The sequence below is a fragment of the Saccopteryx bilineata genome, chromosome 1, assembly GCF_036850765.1.
Source record: "Saccopteryx bilineata isolate mSacBil1 chromosome 1, mSacBil1_pri_phased_curated, whole genome shotgun sequence".
Classification (NCBI taxonomy): domain Eukaryota; kingdom Metazoa; phylum Chordata; class Mammalia; order Chiroptera; family Emballonuridae; genus Saccopteryx; species Saccopteryx bilineata.
This window is the reverse complement of record NC_089490.1, coordinates 200,087,902-200,112,501: the sequence shown is the minus strand read 5'-3', so window position 1 is coordinate 200,112,501 and position 24,600 is coordinate 200,087,902.

The window sequence follows — 24,600 nt, the reverse complement described above, 5'->3', positions numbered from 1 at the left end:
TACAATTCAGGAAGAGCCAAATGGAAAGGACGCATAGAGCAAGGCTAGGGGGAGGTAGACAAGTCCAGATCTTCTGTGCCCTCTCAGAACATGTCACCCTTGATGTGTTCACCAACTCAGAAAGTCCCCAAACCCTAACACTCAGGATGTCCATGGAGGTTTCATCATAGAGTCATGATTAATTAACTTATTGTCCATTGGTTATGAATCTGGATTTCAGTCCCTCTGTCCTCCCTGAAAGTTGAGTGGAGCTAAAAGTTCCAATCCACTGACCAGGCTTGGCCTGTCTGGGGAAGAGCCCCCATTCTGAAGCTCTCTTGAGTTTCCAATACCCACTATCTCAGTAGTATACAAAAGACACTCATTACCCAAAAGATCACAAGACTTTTAGGAGTTCTATGCCAGGAACAGCAGAAAAGGCCAAATAATTATTTTTTTTATACTGAAACATGCACACACCCTTTGAATCAAATCTCAGTAATATAGATTACTTTGGGAATTTGCTTCCCTAGTGTGTTGACAAATCTTTTAGGCTCTAACATCAACAATTCTTATAAATTTTCCAATTCCCATGACAAAGCCAGACTGAGATTCTAGTAACGTCTAAAAAAAAATGTTTGATCTATGGAGCATCCTGCAATTCAGACTGATTCCCCAAAAGATCTTTAGTCATCTCTTTGGCAAGCCAAAGAGAGTGATGAGAGGCGGTTCTGAATCTGAGCTTACCCGTTGTTAGGAAAGACTGTATTCTGCATCATTATCACAGCATTGTAAAAGAACACCTGTCAACTAAAGATTGCAACATTATCTCTTCAAGGCAAATTGTTCATTTAAAAGACATTTTATATTCTTTCCCCCAAAGTTATCTAGAATGTTCTCTGAAGACACTGAGATTTCAAAATATGTCAGAGTCCATAACCACCCTCTCCATTAGTCTCTAGAGCAGGGGTCGGGAACCTTTTTGGCTGAGAGAGCCATGAAAGCCACATATTTTAAAATGTAATTCTGTGAGAGCCATACAACAACCTGTGTACATTATGCATTATCCAATAAAATTTGGTGTTGTCCCAGAGGACAGCTGTGATTGGCTCCAGCCACCTGCAACCATGAACATGAGTGGTAGGAAATGAATGAATTGTAAATACATGAGAACATTTTGTATTTTTAACGTTATTATTTTTTTAATAAAGATTTGTCTGCAAGCCAGATGCAGCCATCAAAAGAGCCACATCTGGCTCGCAAGCCATAGGTTCCTGACCCCTGCTCTAGAGACTAGAGACTCAAAGGAACTGAGGCCCCAAACACCATCAGACATTCTTTCTTTCCAACTGGTCAAACCCAGAGAGACAAAAATTGCTTTCTAGTCAACCTTACCTGGTAATACTCCCTCCACAGACTCCAGTGGGACACTTAACACCAGAAAACAGAAGGACATCTAAGGACCCTAAAATCTGGAGCGAAATGTTTCCATCAATCTTGGCCCCTTCGGTTCTCTATGAAGATAATATCTATCTTTCCTTACCCCCCCCATTCATTCTCAGTCCTTTGTATTGGCCTGCTCTGTGCCCGCAGTGAGGAGGAGGTACCATCTGAAAGACTACTTGTCCCAGGCTCATGGCCATCTGAGTTCCAGCTCAGACAACGCCAAGTTTAGACAGAACATAAAAGAGCGAGAGGTTGGAGACATCATGGTGGCTAGCTCTTTTGAAGGCGCTAGCAATCCTGTTTTCTTGTATTATCTTAGTTTTAGTTGTCTGCTTTTGCTATTTCTTTGTGTCTCAACATCCTTTATTGGTTCCCTTTGTTCTTCCCAAAACTGCTTATTTTTATTTTTCAATTACGCTTTACATTCAGTCTTATTTTATATTAAGTTTCAGGTATGTAGCACAGTGGTTAGACAATCATATACTTGACAAAGTGACTCCCCCTGATATTTCTAGAACCCACCTGGTACCACACAGAGTTATCACAATATGATTGGCCAAATTCTACCACCACGGTTTTATCTTCTAATGAGTGGGCACTTGGGTTGCTTCTGTATCTTGGCTATTGTAAGTAATGCTGCAATGAACACGGGTGTATATATCCTTTCGAATTAGTGTTTTGGCTTTCTGGCTAAATGTGCCTTTGTTTCCTGTCAGGACCCTGACTAATAAAGTCCTTTACTCTACATTTAATTTTATTTCAAAATATTTTATTGAACAAATAAGGAGAAATGTTTATGGATCCTGACGCTGAGATAAAATATCATTGATTAAGAGTTCTTTCATATGTCTCCTTATATCACTGATTCTCAGAGCTCTCTCTGTAGAATTATACCCAAAGGGTCATGGGTCCTGTAACTCAACCTGCTTCTCATTTTCACAGTCCTACCCTACTCGTGAATAAGGAAGACTTCCCTCTTTCCTTGTAGCTTCTCCTTTAACTTTTCTTACCTTCCCTAAGCATCCAGCATCCTCCCCTTTATGGTCCTAAGGAGCGAGGGCAGTCTGTGGTTGACTTCCTGGGCTTCTTGGTTTCCATTCCATCAGAAGCATGAACATAGAAGAAGCTGCATCAATTAGCAAAACCAGTCTGGACAGAATCTCTTAGATCCAGCATATTCTTGTGACAATGCCCACTACCTTTCTGATCCTGACAATTGCCTTTGAAAACTCCCTTTCTGGTTCAATTTACTGTTTGGATTTTTTTTTCTTCCTCTCTCAGGTTCTACATGCTTGCATGATGTTTCAGTCCCTTTTATCTTAACAACCAGCATATGTTGACTTCTTCTCCAATTAAAGCATTACACCTCGTGACAGGGAATTTGATTTGCAATCAGAGATCCTCCTGTCCATTTGCAATATTCCTCAGGAATGTTCCAAAAATTAGGCCGGTCCAACTTCATGTTAAAATTTCAGGTTGTTCAATGCAGCAGTCAGAACCTTTCTTTAAAGAAAATGGCCCCTGAATAAGTTCATCTAGAAATTTACCTGGGGGCTCATTATTATAAACTGAAATAGTAAATAAAGCACAGTGCAAACTCTCTGATCAAAACACGCATTTTTAAATTGAGCTCCTATCTTCTTATCCTACTTCTGGGTTCAGCACATCCACAGTATTTTTCTCCCAATAAAAAGTTTATTCCAACCACCAGACCTACATATTTTGGACTGACTCCTAGTCTTGGATATCATTCCAATGACATTTTGGTGATACAATGCAGGGTATCCAGCTTGTTTCTACAGTGCAAGTTAAAATTAGGCATGCCAGACCAACATACTAATAGTTAAAATCCTGAAAGGTAGCTGTCACTTGCAGTATGTGCAAGGAATTCTGAAAAGATATTCTTTTCTGGGTTAAAGGGAGTGATCTTAACTTGAGTGGATCACAAATACACACATTGAGCTGTCATCATACATAAATGGAAGCCTGAGACTGATCTATTGAAATATCTTCTCTCTTTGGTCTATCTCTTTTTTATGCATAGTTCAAATCCCAGAAAGAGTTCAAACATGTTCTATCTTGAGAAAGGAAACAGTGGAAAATTCAAATAAGTTAAGGAACACACTTCATTAGGACTTCAGAAGGGACAGGCAAGGACACACATTTCTTTTTAGTGTATTAAAAGTCTTTGCTCATTCAAAAGAGCAGAAAGACCAAAGGAGATTAAGAACAGAAAACCCAGCCCTGCCACCTAATATCAGGGCAGAAATAATCTCGTAAGAACTATAAGATAGCCTCTGTCCCAAAAATGTTAACTGTTATTATAAAACTGAATATTTAGCATGTTGTTTTTCCTATTAGCAACAACAACAAAAAATAAGACAACCAAGTTAATAGAAGATCTTTGCAAACAATTTTTATGATAAAGGTCTGATATCTAAAATATAAAAAGAACTCATACAAAACAACAAGAACAAAAAACTAATTAAAAATGAGCTAAGGCCCTGAATTAACAATTCCAGGGGAGACATACAGATGGATAACAGATATATGAAATAATACTCAACATCACTAGTTATAAGGGAAATGCAAATCAACACCACCATAAAAAACCATCTCACGCACCTGTCAGAATAGCTATCATTAATAAGACAAGAAATAACAGGTGGTGGAAAGAATGTGGAGAAAAGAGAACTCTTACTGCTTGTGGGAATGTAAATTTCTGCAGCCACTATGGAAAACAGCATAAAGGTTTCTCAAGAAATTAAAAACAGAACTATCTTATGACCCTGAAATCTCTCTTCTTGGTATCTACTCCAAACATTTGAAAATGCTTACTTGTAAAGATATAAGTAGCTTTCTGTTCATTGCAGCATTATTCACAACCCAAGACATGGAAACAACTTGTGTCCTTCGGTGGATAACTGGATAGAGAAGATGTGGCACATATGTAGAATAGACTACAGCACAGCCATACAAAGATAAAATATTGCCTTTTGCAACACTCTGCTTGGATCTTGAGAGTATTAGGCTAAGTGAAATAAGTCAGATAAAAGGGGAAAAAAAGTATGATTTTACTCACATATGGAATATAAAACAGAAATTAACAAATAAAAAACTAACCAAATAAACAAAAATGTCATAGAGACAGACAACAGAATGTAGTTACCAGAGGGGAAGTAGAATGGTGTGTGTGTATGGGGGGTCCACAAAGAGGGTAAAAAGGATCTAATATATGGTGACAGAAGGAGATCAGATTTGGGGTGGTGAGAACATACTAGAGTATAAAGTTGTACACCTGAAATCTATTACCCCAATACATTTAATTTAAAAAGTAGTATGTTGTTTGTCAATAGATCAAAAATATAAGTTAAAAAGAATAACAAATTAAGAAATTGAGCCAATCCTTCAAATGAACTATCATAATTTAATTTTTAATATTGTACCATATTTCAATGTTAATGTCAGTTTTGAGATGAAGGGAATTTAAATATATTTATAGTCACATTGCCTACCAATATAACATTCCAGGTAGCACTGAGAAAGCAAGATGTGAAGCATCAAAGAAAGGTTTCTAATATTGTTCTGTAATTAGTATCTAATTTCATTTTGACTTCTGGAAAAGATGGACTAGGTATTCTTGAACTGTTATTCTAAATACACTAACAAATCTGGAATGACATTCTGTGAAAATCTGGACTGGATTCTGTGAAAATCAGAGGAGCTATACCTAGGCAGTGAGGTTTAACAACACAAGGCCCAGAAAAGAGAGGCAACACACAGACCTAAGTCCTGTATTTGACGCCTCTTTAACTCTTGAGAAATGTGTTCCTTCCAAGGGAGTCAAAGAAAACTGAAACAGCTTCTAGCAGATTCACAGAGCTAGAAAGATAAACTCTGAGGGACCTGCCACGTTGAAAGCCCCTGAGGTTTTTAGTTGAGAAGCCAGAGGTACCCAAAATACTAAGTACTATGGGGCAAGTCAGTATTCTCAGGGTACTTCTCAACCAATGGGGTAGTGAAGCCAGTGGGCGCGTGCTCAGATCTTTTGCAAATTATGTCAGTTTCTGGGAGGTATGCTGGACAGTTTTCATAATGTCTCAGTGTCCAGGTGGCTTCACAGGGAATTATTTCACTCAAGGAAGGAACAATACCAATCTTACACAACACTTGAAGACTAACTTTTTTGTGAAAGATTAATTTTAAAATAAGTCAAGTTTATTTTTGTAAGACCACTATTAATGGTTTTGATTCAAAAATTTATTTTAAACTGTTGCTTGTATCTAAAAGTTCAATGGTATTTTATGCATTGGTCTTATAGCTAACAATTTTGTTTCATTCACTTCTTGACTCCAATAGATTTTCTAGAGATAGTTATATTGCCCAAATATGCAAATGCCATCTTTTAATATATTTTATTATTTTAATAATTATATCTTTAATTTCTTTTTTTTTGTCTTATTGCACTAAGAATTCTAAATATCTTATCTCTTTAATATATCAAGAAAAATCTTGTAAACATTTTAGTAATAAGAAGTTTCTATGAATTTTTAAATATTCTACAGCAATTAATAAAATTTTGTTCCATTTACAGTTTAAGCATTTTTAATAAGTTAATAGTTATTTTTCTTTTTTAAAAAAAGATTTTATTTATTTACTTTACAGAGGAGATAGAAAAAGAAAAAGAGAGAGAGAGAGAAGAGGAGGGAGGAACAGGAAGCATCAATTGCCGTATGTGCCTTGACCAGACAGGCCCAGGGTTTCGAACCGGCAAGCTCCATCTTCCAGGTCGACACTTTATCCACTGCATCACCACAGGTCAGGCCTAAGTTGTTTATGTTTTTGTTTTTTTATAAATAAGTCATGAATATTGTTGACGTTATTCAACATCTATTGAAATAGTTATATAATATTAAATATATTCTGTTAATTTTGTGATTGATAGTGTTAAGTCAATTCATTATCCTGGGTTGTATGTAACAGAATTATTATATCTTTTTCATGTATTTGTGGATTTGCCTTTGTGATTACTTCAAAATTTTAGATTTGAGTTTATGAGAGAGATTGATCTGCAAACTAATTTTTATGTCCTATTGTTGTCAAACTTTTATACCAAGATTATTCTGGCCACCTGAAATAAATTGAGAAATGTTTCCTCTGCTTCTGGTTTCTTTTATTGTCTAAATAATTGGTAATAATGTTTCCTTTTTACTTCTGATGCTATTGAGACTCCTATTTTATTTATGATCATTTATTTATAATCCCTGTAGATGTTTCAACTGTCAGTGTTTTACGTAGGGTTTGAGTTGTTTGCCTCCTGGCCTATCTAGTCATTATTATTGTTTGCTGGCATTATATACAAAATAATGTACAAATAATTTAAAATTCAGTGTAACAGAATCTTTCTCTAAAAATGATTCCTTTTGTGTCTGGTCCTCAAACTAAGGAAAGATCACCAATCTGAATAGAGACAGATCTAAGTTAAGTATGGGTTTCAGATTTTGTGAGAACTTTTCTATTTCCATTTCACACCTACTCCTAAGGTGTAGACACTCAGGTGGAAAATAAAGAGCCTCAAAGAAATGTCTGGAGTGTTCATCACAGTTCTTTCACTCTGATGGGCTGCAACTTTTAATTCTTGCTTTCCAAACCCAGTAAGCCAACCAGAAGTTCTATTCAGTTCTATTAACAGTCCTTGGCTGAGGATTTCTGCTAAGCTTTCCAATCTCACATATCTGCAAATGCTTTGAGTGGAAAAACTGTGTCAAATGCAGGGCTTCTCTCCATGCATTGCACTTCTCTTGCAGACAACAGCTCTTCGTGTCCCCACTGTCTTGGTGGCCTTCCAGTCACTTCAAATAAATAAATACACAGGCAGATAGATAGATTGGTAGGTAGGTGGATGATAAATGGATGGATGGATAGATAGATAGATAGATTAATGTTATATAGGTAAAGGACACACATCACTTCCACTCACCATTACTTGCAAAGCAAGTCAACAGCCACACCTAACTTCATTGCAATGAAAAAATGTTTCTTCCTGCTAAGAGCAGCATAGCATAGGCAGTAAACTGTAATACAATCTACAGCAGAAAGATATTTTTAATGAATGGCACTTAAAACTATCATAGTTGCTTACAATAAGGGCAAATAATTATTTTTCTGTAAACTCAATCTACTAAGGTATGAGTTATATAGTTAGTCTAAGGAAGAGTACAGTATATACAAAATACTGTTGTGTTCTTAATTAGCTTTATTTTGGAATTTTTCTATGATACATAAGAAAGATCAAAGAGTCTTTTACTGTGAAAAATAAATGCAAAAGTAGTGCTTGCAAGAAGTGGACCTACGCTTTCTTATTCTTTAGATAGTGATTTGTTTAACAGACACACTTAGAGGCTGAGTTTGCTTGGGGCTCTGATAGAGATAAAGAAATAGTGGCACAGGAATTCTGGCTCTTGTCATCTGTACAGAAGCTCAGTATGACTGAATATTCTTGTTTGCTTTATATTACTACTAGTTTTTATTTTAATGATAAGTATAAATTGGTGAAAAATATGTTTTCAATATAACGTCTAGGCTTCTTTCTCTTCCTATTAAAATTTAATTAGATTATTACTAATGTATTCAAGAATTCATGATGACATTTTCCTTCCTATTACACTGACATTCTAAAACAGAAATTATTGCTTAGTAAAATAATTTTTAAAAAGGTATTTCTTATAACTGCAATAGATATTTTTCATCAGTATACAAAAATGGTAAGCCAGACCTAATATGGAGGGAAAAACAGAGCAACAGTGTAAGTAACTAAAAAATGAATAAAATACAGACCAAACACGGTATCTATTAGCTTTCTGTTTCAAAACTCTTTGGAGTATCTGTCCACACAAATTGAATCTACATTTCCAGTCCAGATGAGATAGGGTAGAAACACTCTACCTCAGGTGTCTGTGACCTAGATAAGTCACAGATAGATTCAGGCCAACTCTAGGCTTTTTCCAATGATTCCATGAATCAAAATAATATTATTGTCAATTTTCTTTAGCTTATTGTTTCTTAAGAAAACTGAAAGACCGCTGACGATTGATGTGTATGAGATGGGTATGAATTGGCTCTTCTCCAATGCAGGATGCAACAGTGTTTTACGCAGACGGTGTCCATCAGGGAAGAGAGTACTGTCAAGAGAAGATTTCATCAGGGCAAGAATCTGCTCAGTTACTATACTGATAATTAATAATTAATGAATGACATTCAACAGATCGGATACACTTGTATTTAAATGACCTTTTGCTTTCCCATAAGGAACCAGTATCTTATACGCTGACATTTTTAAGAACATGGAGTACATTATATATTTTGAGCAAATGTAATCACCACATATTCATGCTAAAACAAGTTCATATCACTTTTCACTCACTAATTATTTATCAATAGCTCTATTAAAATTTTAATTTATCTTTCTCTATGTGATTGCTCTACAGATTGCCTCAAAGCAAAGAAACCAAGAAGTACTAGTGAAATTAAAGCTCTGAGAGGTCCCCAAACTTTTTACACAAGGGGCCAGTTCACTGTCCTTCAGACCGTTGGAGGGCCGCCACATACAGTGCTCCTCTCACTGACCACCAATGAAAGAGGTGCCCCTTCCGGAAGTGCGGTGGGGGGCTGGATAAATGGCCTCAGGAGGCCGCATGCGGCCCACGGGCCGTAGTTTGGGGACGCCTGCCCCAAACTGGTTGGCTAATATCGCATAGGAAGGGGTCTTGGAATTATTTTTTTTAATTATGTTTCAGAACACTTTGGGGAACCCTTTAAGCAACTTGAAAATGAATTAGTTTTTATTTATTCATTTTCAAGATCTTGTGGGTCTTGTTTTAACAGTTTCCGTGGTTAGAATATGCAGTAGAATCAGAATTCTTAGTCTGTTTCATGTACTTGATATCTGAATATGTAAAGAGCATATTCTATCAATTTTTCCATCTGTAAGCCTGGTTTAATAAAGCTACTACCATTTTTTGAGTACTCACTTTGTGTCAGGCTGTATTATAAATGTCTGTTTAATCCTCACAACAAGCATACATATTACTACTATTACCATACACATTTTATAGGTAAGAAAAATATCTGAACATGCAGAAAGGTTCTTAGCTAGTGAATGTATAACCAGGACTTACAATCAGGTAAACTTTGTCTAATGTGTTAACTACTACTATCTCTAAATTCACAAAATTCTGTACAAATAAAACTCTTATTATAGCTAAGATTCTCTGGTATATTCAAATACAAGTAATAAATGCAAAAAGATAAGCTTTCACATTTAGTTATTTCTGACAATGCCTTTAACTATCTCCTTACATTGCAACGTCCCAGTTGGAAAAGTAGGCATTGCATTGTACCAACACATTCAGAAATACAGTAAGTGTTCAGAAGAAACTAAAGCATTTATGTGCCAAGAACTTTCTTGCATACAGTTTGGTTCATACTAGCTTTTGCAAGCTGTCTTGTCCATTGAGAAAGTGTCCTACATAGTGAATAGAAAATATTTTTTCAGATGTTCAGTGGTATTCATAAGTTCCTAAAAACACCCGCAAACACCCACAAATGTTCCCCTGAGCCTTGGCTAATTTTCACTTCATAGATCTGTGAGATATTTTAAAATAAAAGAAGTATGTCAAGAAATCTAGGGTTGTCTGGTTTCTTCCTTCTTGGCTCCTGGTATTTTACCTCTTATTCTGTTTTGCCATTGTTTTCTGTGCAAGAAATATGTTTTTTTATATTAAATCAATTTATTCAACACTTCAACAAAGACAGGAATTCAGGGACTAAACGATGGGAAACTCCAACATTAAGAGTTCAGGACGGTGAGGAGAAGCAGAAAATAGAGAATATAAGAAGAAAAGTGAAGGAAGACGAGGGCAAGATCTATCTCTTTTCAACTCCTGGGTTTGAGCATTTGGTTGATGGGGCTGAAACAGCTTCATACAGTATCCCACAAATGGAAGGTCAGCACTCTTCTTAAAGAAGACACTTTTTTGACGTTAGGCTAAAGAGATCTGTTTATTAAATATATGTCTTTCTAGTGTTTTATATGTATTTGATATTTTACATATTCACTTGAGTTAAAATTATTCTAAAAACTTAAGAGTTAATTGTTTAAAGAAAGGTGTGTCCCTATTTCTATTGTACTAGAAACTGCTATTTTATGCAAAGCAACTTCAGCATCTCTCATGTAAAATAATAGGAGCACCATTTCTGCAGGTATAGAAATAGCTGCACTTTCAAGATTTAGCATTTCAGTTCCAGTTTGTATAACTCTTCAACATACATTGCCAAAAGAAATTAGTTCTTTACAACCATTTAAAGTCAATGTATATTATAAATCCCTAAATATTGTAAAGAAAACTATTAAGACTTCATTGTGCTCAAGTAGATATTAATCTATCTATCTATATAGATATAGATATAGATTATAAAATGTTTGCTGTTTCATCCGCATTTTTAAATATGCATAAGATTCATGAAAGGAAGTTTCAGAATATATTTAATGACATGCAATTTGTCTTTGAAAGATATGTTAGATCCAATTACCTATAAAACATTTATGAAATATGAAATATTCAGATATTAACAATAAATTCATATGACATATCATTTGTATCATTGTCTTTATGTTTAATAGATGTGACAGTACCTAAGAAATTATATGACTGTGACTATGCATCAATAAATCAACTGATTTGGTATATAAAAATTTATAAAAATAAAAGATATTTCCACATCAATATTAATTGGATAGCTATTTCTCACACATTAACTACAGTATATTTTTAGGAAGCAATTTTAAGTAAATTAACAAGCTGGTTCTATCATTTATATGAAAATAGAAATAACCTATAAATTGTATAGCCAACACAATTTAAAAAACAAAACAAAACCAGAGAAATTCTTCTACCTGATTTTATGCTTGCTTTAAGATTATACAAAACATGACCTTGGCCAGTTGGCTCAGTGGTAGAGCATCAGCCTGGCATGTGGATGTCCCAGGTTTGATTCCAGGTCAGGGCACACAGAAGAAGTGCCCATCTCCTTCTCCATCCTTCCCCCTCTTGCTTCTCTATCTCTCTCTCTTTTCCACCTGCAGCCATGGCTCAATTGGAGTGAGTTGGCCCCAGAGGCTGAGGATTGCTCCATGGCCTCCATCTCAGGTGCTAAGAAGAGCTTGGTTGCTGAGCAACCAAGCAACACCCTAGATGGGCAGAGCATTGCCCCCTAGAGGGTTTCCTGGGTGGATACCAGTTGGTGCACATGTAGGAGCTTGTCTCTGCCTTCCCTTCTCTCACTGAATTAAAAAAAAGTATTAAGCAAAATAGAAAAATGTGATGCTGATAGAAATTCAAGACATATATGAAACAGAGTAAAGAGTCCAAAATTATGAACACATTAAAATGATTGATTAATTTTTAACAAAGTACTAAAACCATTCAAAATGGGGAAAGAAAAGTCTTTTCAACAAATGACACTGGAGAAATTGTCTATCCACATGGGGAAAAATCAACTTTGACCTTTACCTTATACCATACAAAAAAATTAACTTCTGATGGACCAAAGACCTAAATTTGGAAGCTGAAACTATAAAAACAGGAACCAATCTTTCTATCTGGATTAAGCAAATATTTCTTAGCTAGAAAAGAAAGAAATAATCATACAAAATAATAATAACTTAGACTTCAATTAACAGTAAAGTTAATAATTTATTATTTTAATTTGAATTAATTTTAAAAATCCTTTAAAGGCACCATTTTTTTCCCTAAGGTTGTGATGTAGATTTTGAAAAAAAATTAATAAATTGGATCATGTTGATATTCTAGAATGATTTTAATAATTCATTTAAATGATTCATAAATTTTTAGAACTTATAGTAATCTTATCCCCAAACCAACTATTGTTTCACTTGATAAGCAAATGCTTTGTTTTGTTTATAGTATTCACTGAAATAACTTTAGATACTATTTTATTCTCTATTGATAGTTGACTCATAAATCAAGACCCCCGTATCATTTGGTGTGTCATGGTTTAATGTAGCCAACAGTTGATTTAGTTGTTTTCATCACAGTTACTATATGATTTTCTTTGCAAGGATATCTTTCAGAAGAAATAGACACTTCATGATTTTAACTGCTGTAGCAAAAGCAATGACTGGTAGCAAAAACTTCTAAAATGGCCCACAAGGGTCTCTACCTACTTATGTTGTATCTCTGTCCACTGCCTGTGAGCTGGACCTAGTGACTCTGCTAAAGAATCCCATACAGCAAAGGTGATGGCATGCCCGTCTTGGGAAAGGGTTATAAAATGGGCAGGCAGTCCTTCCTCCTCGTCACCTCCTGCTCCTTGGGAGAAAATTGCTATATTATGAAGAGACTCCCGTTAATCTTTCCAGACAGCCAGTAGGCTATGCAGACACCTCAATGGCAGCCTCATGAGACCCTGAGACAGAGGCAGTCGGCTAAGCCACACTATCTCCTAAGCCCTAGAAAGGTAGAGATAAAGGCACACCTGTTCATCAGGTAAGTCACGGGGACATTTATCAAGAGCAATAGATAACTAACACAAAGGATAAGAGACTAGTGTTGATGTATGATAGCAGCCAAGCAGCCCGGTTCCCTGTCACCAACCCCCTAGCTAGTCCCACTCAAAAGTGAATTTACATATGATATTTTTATAAAGTTTGAATAAATTTAGAAATTATCTCAATTCCTCACCTTCAAAGGCATAAGAAAAAAATATTAACTAAACCACTAATAGTAAATATTTGACTGTCACATGTTCAACTTATTTAAAAATACCATTTTCTCGTCTGTATTCACTGTTTCAGAATATTAACTTTGAAAAAAATAAATAAATAGGGGGCACATATCACCTTCTCCTATTCATCAGTAGTTCCTCACCCTCAGCTCTGATGGACTCTGACGACCATGCCACGTCCTGGAATGACAATCTTTTCCACGTGTACTGGACACTAGAAGGGAATTACGGGTGTTCTCTTCAACCTCACTCGTCTCTGCCTCCGCTGGTCACGGACACGGTCCGAGTTCCCCGCAAGCGTGGGCTCCGAGCTCCCTGCATCCTGGCGTGCCTACCTTCCCAGTGGCCCACCCGCCACAAGCAGCGGGACCGTGACAACGGAGGGTGTCCCTTCAGCACCTCCTTTCCTCACACCTTCTCTATCCCTAGTGGGGTTTAGCACTTGCAAAAACTTCATACAAGGGACCTATAGATTGGAAACCTATGATCTTCCAAGAGGACTGCAATTGTCAAAATTGATTTAAAAATCAAAACAAAAACTGACAAATTACAAAAAGAAAACACACACGCACACACACAAGAAACCTTGAAGTTAAAAGTGGCTTTAATTTTAAAACATTTATTTAAGTTTTTTGCAGTCGTGAAACAAAACCAATCAGGGTTTGGCACAAATGCAATTCTTCTTTGAAGCACGTTCCGAAAGGAGACTCTGTCTGGGACTGCCATCTGGTGGCAGTGCCCCGGAGAGAGCTAACAGCAGCAGGGAAGCCTCTGGGTGCCGCGAGCAGAGCCCGTTGGATCCACAAACATTTACTGAGCACCTGCTCTGGGCAGGGCACGTGCTTCTAAGTAGGGGAAGCTTTTTTAAATGATTAAAATGTAAAACTTGGACCCTGAGTTCAAATATATATTCAATATTTACTGTTTAATCTAGAATTATAGAACCACAACCTGGCAGGCAGTCCCTCTTAATCTCAATGACTCAGTACTATTTTAAAGGTACTTTTATGCATTCACAAAGCCCACATAAGTAGGATATAACACTGAGAATCACAGACATGGCTAAAAGTGAAATGGTTACCAGGAAGGGGGGTGTAGGTGGGCGAGGGAAGTAAGGAGGGACAAAGATACAGTGATGGGAAAGGATCTGAATCTGGGGGCTGGGTAGGCAATGCAATTAACAATTCAAATGCTACAGAGATATAAAAAGAAAAAAATAGAGAATCCCGGAGTATTTTTCTAGGACATGACCATTGGGTTCCCTTATCACTGCCATTGTGCCTAAGAGTTTAATGAAAACATTATACCAGACTTCAATTGGTGTTCAAGTTCCTTCAGATGTCACTAGAGTAACAATAAGCCAGTGTAGATTTTTTTTGTTTTTTTTTGTTGTTGTTGTCTTGTCATTTAAAACACCATAGCACAGCTTAATTAAGTTTAGAAAGATTGGTGTCTGAGAGATTCTCACCATCTGTGTGGTCTCTCAGAAGTCACTTTTTTCTCATCTTACCAAAGGTTCCTCATTTACCAACAGAAGATAATAAACTAACATAGGGCGTGTATGAGATAATGTTGAAAATATGTTTAATGCATATAATAAATTATAAAATAGTATACACAGTTTACCCTTACAAAATAAATTTAATAGGATGAAAGATATATCTTTCAGATTATGTTATCACTCATGCACACACAAATATTATTGTAATCAGTTTATATTATCTTTCAAGGTGAAGTTTTTAAACAAAAATAAGAAACACTATGATATTAGAAAATATTTGCCTTGGCTGGTTGGCTCAGTGGTAGAGCAACGGCCCAGTATGTGGGAGTCCTAGGTTCAATTCCCGGTCAGAACACACAGGAGAAGTGTCCATGTGCTTCTTTCTCCATTCCCCCTTTCTCTCTTTTTCTCCTCTCTCTTCTCCTCTCACAGCAATGGCTCAAATGGTTTGAGCAAGTTGGCTCCAGGCACTGAGAATGGCTCTGTGGTGTCTACTCAGGTGCTAAAATTAGCTCAGCTGAGCAGCACCCCCAGATGGGTAGAGAATCACCCAGTAGGGGACTTGCTGGGTGGATCGTGGTCGGGAGCATGCAGGAATCTGTCTCTGCCTCCTTGCCTCTCACTTAATTTTTTTTTAAAAGAAAAAGAAAATAATTACAACATTCATATTATGATTTGGGGTAGAAATAGGGAGTTTCAAGCTTATGTGTATGTTGCCATTATTATGCTTCTTTTGAATTATTCTTAAAGTAATATGTTTTCTTTTTAATATGGGAGCATTCCTTTCATCTTGCTTAAAAAATGATAATCCAGTTTAAAAGTAAAGATTTGTACAATGGACTCTTCATTTAAACCTCATGTAAAGAATAAAACCTCTATGTCCACACATCTCAAGCTCCTACCTTCCTGCATTTAGAGTGTGTTACATTTCCCTGCTTTCTCATATTTAATGTTTTATGGCTTGTTCTCCAGATTCAGGTAGTAAAAGGTTAGAAGGTATGTTTAAACAGACAGAAGGGCTACAGAAACATATTTTAATTAAAAAAGGCTCAAACTAGAACTTTTGCCCAGTTTTGAAATTATCTCTTTTCCAATGAAGCCTGGAGCAGCATGTATATGCTACTGCATATTGACCTAAAAATTGTTGCTTCAAATTCAAAGTTAGCCAACGTTGTCTAATCACTGATTAGCAGTTTTTCATTTGTCTAAATAAAAAGCAATTAAAGCAAAATATAACTCATGCCAAGATGTTTGGAAGAATTAAGCAAGAGTGGACGTTGGAAGAACAACTTCCAAAAAGCCTTTATTTAGCTGGACTTGTATATTGAATTAGCCCATTCTCTTCTATAAGAGTTCAGTCTTCTTCTGTAGTCAGATACTTGGGGCAAGCACAGGTAACATCACAGACAGATGAGAAGCACATCTCAGAATGGGCCTATGGCAAATACCCTGGCCCACATCAACCTGTGTTAGGTGCTTAAAGACCAAACTGTTACTTGAATATTTGTGCCCCATACCCCATGACATTTCTTCTCTACAGGTAAAATAAGAAGGAGGCTACACCTTCACTATAACCATTTAATGCTGTCTGGTATATGAAGAAAAGGCACACAAAGTATAAAACTGTGTATCACACTGTGGGTGAGTAGTCCAAACTGCTTGCAAGCCTATTGTATGTCCTAAACGATGATGAATTAGCGACATACGGTGGGAAAGCGAATAGCCAGCTAGTTCAGGGAGGCTATCGGAAGGGCTGATCTCCACAATGGTGAAGATATGAAAGCTTGGGGGGTGGCCATTTGCAGCCATGCAAACCAAGTAAGAGAGAAAGCCCATCTGCAGAGTGGGAAAGAGGCAGCCATGGCAGGGGGCACAGTGAGGGTGCACATCACATTCCATAGAAGCTTTGTGTGCCTGATCCTCTTCCTGCTTCCCCCTCCCACCAATAATGCCCCTTCGAGTTCCATTTTAAAACTAAACAGCAGAACTCCACATCGCTAAAATAGATTTCTCTGTGGGTCTGTTTGCTTAAGTGGGGTTGACTTGATCTACTATAGTTACAATAAAAAACTCACATACCAAATCATGAGAAGGAACTGTGAGGGGATGGGAAATAAATAGCCCATCCTAGACTTTAAAGTTCTTTTATAAAAGTAAAACATCTGTAATACAAGGAATTAAAAAAAAACACCCAAATTGCCTGAAAATTAATTTTGGTTTAATTAATATTGGTTTAAGAGCTCCTTCTTCCAACTATTGTTGTCTTTTATTTTCTTCTACTTTGTAGGGACTCGGCTTTTCTCTTTTTTTTTTTTTTATCAAAACTCCATCTAACACTTTTACTTCATACATAGTCCTGTTAAAATTATTCAATAGCTCACCAATATAATATTACTTGATATAAAGTTATAAGAGTACATTAAATACATTTAGGTTAAATAGAATAGGTCCTTCACTCACTCTATTGCTAACATTCACAAATTTTTTGGTGTCTATGTGGCCTGTATAATAGCCAGATGTAACACAGGCTTTTGCAAACCCGTGAATATGATCTGACAATCCTGCATAATGCTATCCTTTGTGAAAGAACATTAAAAAGTAATGGGATTTACTTGAATTTTATACCCAAGGTGACTGAATGCCGAGTGTACTAAGGTTTGATATTTACATTTATATTTTAATCTGAAGGAACATCAATTATAAATGTGTCTTGTTCAGTGTCAAACTTAATTGAAGAGTGTGCATAATTTATTAACATAACATTTAGATTTTTCAAATGACCAATATTTTCAATAATATAATTCATTTTTCAATAACTATAAGGGCTTCTTTATTTCAAAACATTACTACATCTGTATCATCTGACAAAGAAAATTCAGAAATTCACTTCTGTTCTTTATGCAGAATATTGTATTTTTTTTCAAGTAAATAAGAATTCTAGAAACATTCCGAGAAACAATTATATTGTTTCAGTTTACCTTCTATTTTGTGAATATCTTTTATCTCTCCCTTTAAGTATTGCAATTGTGTATTCTACAACAGTCCTTTTTTAGTGTTAAAATCTATATTGGAGATGTTCAGGCTTGAACATATATGTTTAATAATACATTTTAGAATTTTACAACAGGGTTTTCAGCAATGTGCTCCTACATGTGAAAACACACACATATACAAACATTCCTTATTGTTGAAATAATTTTAATGTAATACAAATATTTTATTTACCTATTCATAAAATACTATGTTTATATATGATTATTAATTCTGGAAAGTGGATTCAATATTCAATAATAAATGTATATATTGAAAATATTTTATTTATGAAATATCGCTTGAAAATTGGTTTTATACAGTGATTTTTTTCTTTAGATTTTATTTTTTGGTTTTTAGAGAGAGGAGAGAGAGAGAGAAAGAGAGGAAAAAATGGGAAGCATCAATTCATAGTAATTGCTTTTTGTATGTGTCTTGACCAGGTAAGCCCAGGGTTTTGAACCTACAACCTCAACATTCCAGGTCAATGTTTTATCCACTGCACCATCACAGGTCAGGGAGCACACACAGTGATTTCTAACAAATTTCTGAGAGAAAAATTCTCTGTGTCTGCACTATCTGATATAGTAGCCACACACCACATTAGCTATTTAGCATTTGAAATATATCTAGTCTAAGTGTGACTGTTAACCCGAATTTTAATTTAACATAATTTTAAATGATATAAAGTTGAATAGCTACAATCTAATGAGATTTGGGGAAATGGGAAAAAATACAGAAAATAATATCTGGAATAATTGAAGACAAAAAAGATTGAGAAGAATTTTGAAAGGAAGACAAGACCCATGGTCTGGAAAATGAGTGTGTGTGTGTGGGTGAATGATGGTCATATTTAGAATACTTAAGGAAAAATATAAAGAAATCAATTGGAAAGAAATACAAGTATTTTAGGTATAAAAGTATATTTCAGATATGACGAAAATCTAGTGTTGCCAAGAAGAAACAATCTAAAGTAAAATAAAAGATTGTTCTCTTGAACTAATCTCAAATCTTCTTCCTTAATACATGAACAGTGAGAATAAGGAGATTAAAATGTGTATACTTTAAGGCAGAGGGAAGAAGGAGGTGAAGGGGAACTTACAATGGGTTCTTCTAGCCTCTTATTTTCTTAGAGTAAAGAAACTAACACTGGCATTTAAGAGTTAAGAATTGCATTCAATAATCCTGTTAGTTTCTATATTCTAGGGATCATACATGTAGATGGAAGACAAAGAAAACCTTCTTACTACTTATCAGGGACTCATGGTCCAGTGATGAGATGGACAGACAAGTAACAAAATATACTGAGAATCACTATAATAAGTGCACATATGAAAGTATGGTATGGGTAAAGAGGAAGATGTAATTTCATTTCTCTTAAGGAAATGAAATTTTGTTGATGGCAACTAATCTTTGCTAGCCTTCAGACTGGATAGGTAGGTAATGATGCCAAGGAGGAAGTGCCCCAGAGCAATTCTCAACCAAATACAAGTGAATACCTTAGTTTCCACAACCCACAGGAAGTACAGTTCTAAGTTATACTTAGTATCTCAACAGAAAAACCCAGGTCAATGGACACTTTAAAGCTCATGGTGGTATACGTGCTCGGTAATGCACTCTATATTAAATGGTTTCATTCCTAAGAGACTCACTTTTCTACTCCCCTACAGGTGGCTTCTGGGACAAATAACCAAATGCACTATTTTCACTTCAACTCTTGTCTCATGGCCAGCTTCTGGGGGAACCCAGGCCATCACAATTATTACCAGATGTAGTTTAAGGAAGCAAATCCTAAAGATGAGATTGTGGAACTGAATCACTTATTACTCATGGGGCCCTAGGTGCCTACATGCCGCTGATAAGGGGACAGAAAACACAGAGCCAATCGTTTTAAAACCACCTCTTCTAAGTGACTGAGAATTTCATACCACAGGCTTTTTATGCAACCTTACATGTTAATCCAGTTAGGCTAGATTTTGCTGGGGTGACAAATAATCCCAAATCAGAGTGGCTTAACACAGCCAGAGTTGATTTTCCAATGATGCCAGAGGTCTGCAGAAGGAGACCATTGCTTTGGAAATAGAGTGAAAGAAGATACAGCATCACAAACGCCGCTGGCCACCACATCAGAGGGGAAAGGAAGAATGAACAATACTCCTTGGCTCTTACAGCTTCTTCCCAGAAATAACAAGAGTCACTTGAACTCACATGTCATGGACCAGATTAGTTCACCTGCCCCTCCCTGACTTCAAGAAGGTGTCTACATGCAGCCTTACCTTGTACCATGGGGAAGAACCAAAGTGATTGTTTTTAGATATTACCAATGACCATTCCACCACACTTGTGTCTTCATATTTTTAAGTCATTTCCCTTCATTAACCCTTCACCAACTTTTCTGTTTTAATAATTTTTTAAATCTCTGATTAGATTTTCAGTCATTTTCCAATGGGAATTAATCCTTTCCATAAAAAGGGTTGGTTTAAAAAACATGAAAAAGAGGCATCCTAAACCCTGGTTGGTTGGCTCAGTAGTAGAGCATTGGACTGGTGTGTGGAAGTCTTGGGTTCGATTCCCAGTCAGGTCACACAGGAGAAGCACCCATCTGTTCCTCCACCCCTCCCCCTCTCCTTCCTCTTTGTCTCTTTCTTCCCCTCCTGCAGCCAAGGTTCCATTGGAGCAAAGCTGACCCGGGCACTGAGGATGACTCCATGGCCTCTGCCTCAGGAGTTAGAATGGCTTCAGTTGCAATGGAGCAATGCCCCAGATGGGCTGAGCATCTCCCCCTGATGGGCATGCCGGGTAGATCCAGGTAGGGTGCATGCAGGAGTCTGTCTGACTGCCTTCCCACTTCTAACTTTGGAAAAATAAAAAATAAATAAAAAATAAATAAAAAAAGAGGCATCCTATCCATTAGATAGTCATCTAGTTTTTCCATGCATAAAAAACAAGGAACGATAATATTTACCTTTTTCCTTCTATATACATTTGAAACACCTTCCCCACATCTAGCTTTCAGCACTATATATCAGGTTATTTTTCTCTTAGGAATTGGCCCTCTCAGTGAGAAATGGGCACGCAGCAATGCTGGTCCTGTGGTCATATCACGGTGGTCAGCTTGTTCACATAGTTTGACAAGCTCTTGTCATTCATTCTGAGATCTACTTACTCAACAGCAACTTCTTGTTTAGTTGTGATAATAGGTATGAGTTGAATGATTATCCCATTCTAGCCCTAGGACACTTGAAGTGAGCTTGGAAATGCTGGAACTATTATTCACAACAAGATTATGACTCCTGCCTGTTGCCAAATTCATAGCATGTTCCCTCACCCACTTAGGTAGTTTGAATATAGCACATAATGTGTTGGTTATACACAACTGGGGCGATACCATCAGACAATTTTCTATGTTTTAGCAAAACATTTCTAAGAATATGAAATAATTGGAAGGGAAGCAACAACATGGTAAGAAAACCACAGTAAAATTTGCCATAATTACCCATAGTTTAATATTTAAACAACAAAATAGAAAATCTTGCTCTGCAGATGTTTTAGAATTTTATCACTGCTATGAGCTAACAGATGACTGCAAGGACCACAGGTATCATTCAAGGGATAAACACACACATATAATAGGATTGAATGTAGATGGTGACAATGACAAAAAAGTGTATGTTGGGTTGGGTTGGAGCCGAGGAGACAAAACTAAGGAATTAAAGAAGCAGGGCATGATACTGGCAGCCATGGAATGACACTGAAGTTTGAGAAGAACACCTTTTCGCAGAACTTATGAGTGCACGTGAGGACAGATGCTGACCAGTCAGCTGATTGGACAAGAAGCCCATGAAGCCTGACCTGTGGTGGCGCAGTGAATAAAGCGTCGACCTGGAAATGCTGAGGACGCCGGTTCGAAACCCTGGGCTTGCCTGGTCAAGGCACATATGGGAGTTGATGCTTCCAGCTCCTCCCCCCTGTCTCTCTCTCTCCTCTCTCTCTTCTCTCTAAAAATGAATAAACTAAAAAAATTTAAATTAAAAAAAAATGAAATAAAATTTAAAGAAGCCCATGAAGCAAGTGATGGAGAAAGGGCCACTTCCAGCTCAGACAAGGCTCTCAGACGTAAAAACTAAAGACTGCCTGAAAACTATTTTTAAATTATATTTTATTTAATATCCACAGTTTTGTTCTAGAGGTACTCTCAGAAAATTGCACAGGGATTTTCAGTTTACCCACTCTCGGGTACAAGGATGTTCATTCAGCTGGATCACAGTAAGAAACAAATAAGGGCCGTTCCTTGGGATTTCACAGGCAAGGTCAAGGCCCAAAGGGAGCCAGCTGTGTACCTGCAACATTGTACACTGCTCCCCAAAATTAGGGGATCAGGGAACCTGCTGTTACTCCAGTACTTTCAACCTTTTATTTTCACCAATGAAAGAAAAGTTGGTTTTGCATCTCATTTGCATAATCAAACAACTCTTTGACTTGTTTGCTTTTCTGGTGTTCTTGTTTAATAAAAATAAATAAATGCTTTTTTCTATTGCTTCATATTTTGGAATATCCCCTAATTTTTGTGAGTAGTATATTTTTAAGGGAATGAAACTCGTGGCCCCTTTACGATCCAAGTACTTTGTAAAAAATTTAACTGAAAGAAGAGACCGAAAAGAATACACATTAAAGTTAAATGTTCAAGATGCCTTATTTTGTTTAAGAATCTCAAGACTCCTTTCCTTTCATGTCATGTTTCAGCACTGATGGAAATGAGTCTTCAAAAGGACAAATTATTCATATAACCACATTTAATTTTATGTTAATCTTATGGCTTTTACAACATCCTGTCTTGTCTTTCCCTTGTGTACCCGGAACATGTGAGAAGCTCAAATGCAAGTAGTTATTTAAATAACAACACATACATTATTCATTATCGTCCTCTTAGCTATTATGCAGAACATTTTTTCATGGGCCGATTATATTTCCGCTTGTCTTTTAGATTCACACATACTTAAATCCTAGCAAAGATATTTTAACACACATGGCAATCTGTCTGCTGTAGTTAGTTAGGGTCTTCCCAGGACTACAGAAATTTTAATAATAATGCTATTGTAAAAGTAAAATTTCCATCTTAAGATTTTGCAACTGTTTTAGAAAGCATATCTACTGAGCTAAGAGACACTCAAGTCTGAGCAAGGCAATTATAGAAATTCTAAAAAATTCAGTCAAATGTCAAATACACGTATAGTTTGGTGTCTGGTCAGGCCAGCATGAGTGTGTGTGTCTGTCTGTGTGTGTGGTCTTAACTTACAAAAAGTTAATAGAGAACTTTAAATGTATACATTAAGGGCATTGACTCTGGTCTGATTTGGTTTAGCCTGGTTAACAACCTCGCTTATCTGTATTTCTTCAACAAATTCCCATGGATTTACACACCTGTACCTTCAGACGCTGAAACATTAAATTTATAATAGCGCGTACAATACTATCAGATGTTTTACCTTCAGTAGAACAATCCTGGGAAAGTGAAACTTTGATTGATACCTTGGAATAGGTAAAATTTAGTTATTGTTAGAATTAATTATGCGATTTTTATATTGAAAGCATCTGATGACACAGTTATAAAATTGTAAGTTCTTTTGTTAGTGAGTTCACAGTTCTTGCACTGATTTTGGTACATTCACACACACACATACACACAAAGAAAGAAAAAGTTGAGAAGAAAATAAGTTAATTTTGAAATAGTCACTTAATATACATCAAAATTATGCAGGCAGACTACTACTTACACACACCACTGCAGCAGGCTGTGAATAAGCATCGCTATGTTTTCCCTGTAAGTCTGTGGACATGGGCTACCAGCTGATGCTTCCCTGTCACTGTCCTTTGATCTCTCCAGAGCAGCCCCTAGATTTGTTGATTAATGTCAACAAAGATTTTTTCAAGCTACACAAATCATCAACTACCCTGAAAAACTTAGTATCAATTATTAAATTTTTCATTAAACATGCACTTTTGATTTTGAGCTTCTTATTGTGAAAAGGATTTCCTGTTACATTAAAAAAAAAAAAACCTAGAGAGACAAGATGGCGCTGGAGTAGGTGGACGTACCAACATCTACCTCCCAGAACCAAAGTGAATTACAAACTAATTTTATGAACTATCATCTGGAAAAGCCAACTTTGGACTAAACTAAGAGGACTCTTCAACCAAGGAACACTGAAGAAGCCACACCAAGAATGGTAGGAAAAACGGAAATGCAGAAACACGGAGAGGGCTGCCCAGCTCCCCGGAGTGAATGGCAGCAGGGAGAGACTCGAGTGGCAGGAAGTGAGTTTAGCAGAGGGGAAAGGGTCCTGAGCCCCAGGAACAAAGCCCCAGCCTGCAGCCCAGAGCCCAGAAGGACAGTTTTTAGCTGGAAACAAGTCAGGATACTGTTTGTGAGAAAGAGTCTGATTTCTCAGACCCAGGATTCTTCTTAACGGGACCGCGCAGAACACCTCTCTCACAACCACTCACCCAGGGCTCCTGGGGATGGGGGGAGAGAAGAGAGGACCAGAGTAACAGGAATACAGTGTAATCTAGGAGGCACAGGGAGAAACAATTTGGGTGATAGCCACCCTAACCCCTGGGACGAGTCACTCCCCAAAGCTGAAATGAATATTTCCCCTGGAAACAACAATACCAGCAAAGGAAAGCAGGAGAGGAGCCAAACAAGCTCCCCCATGGCACCCAGAGCAAAGTCGCATAGAAGGAGGGAGCTTTTGGGTTGACAGTAGTGAGTCTTAGGGTATGAACTGCAACGCCCCCACACACGCAGCTGAGGGCACGCCGGAGGGCAGGCGGCAGCGGGA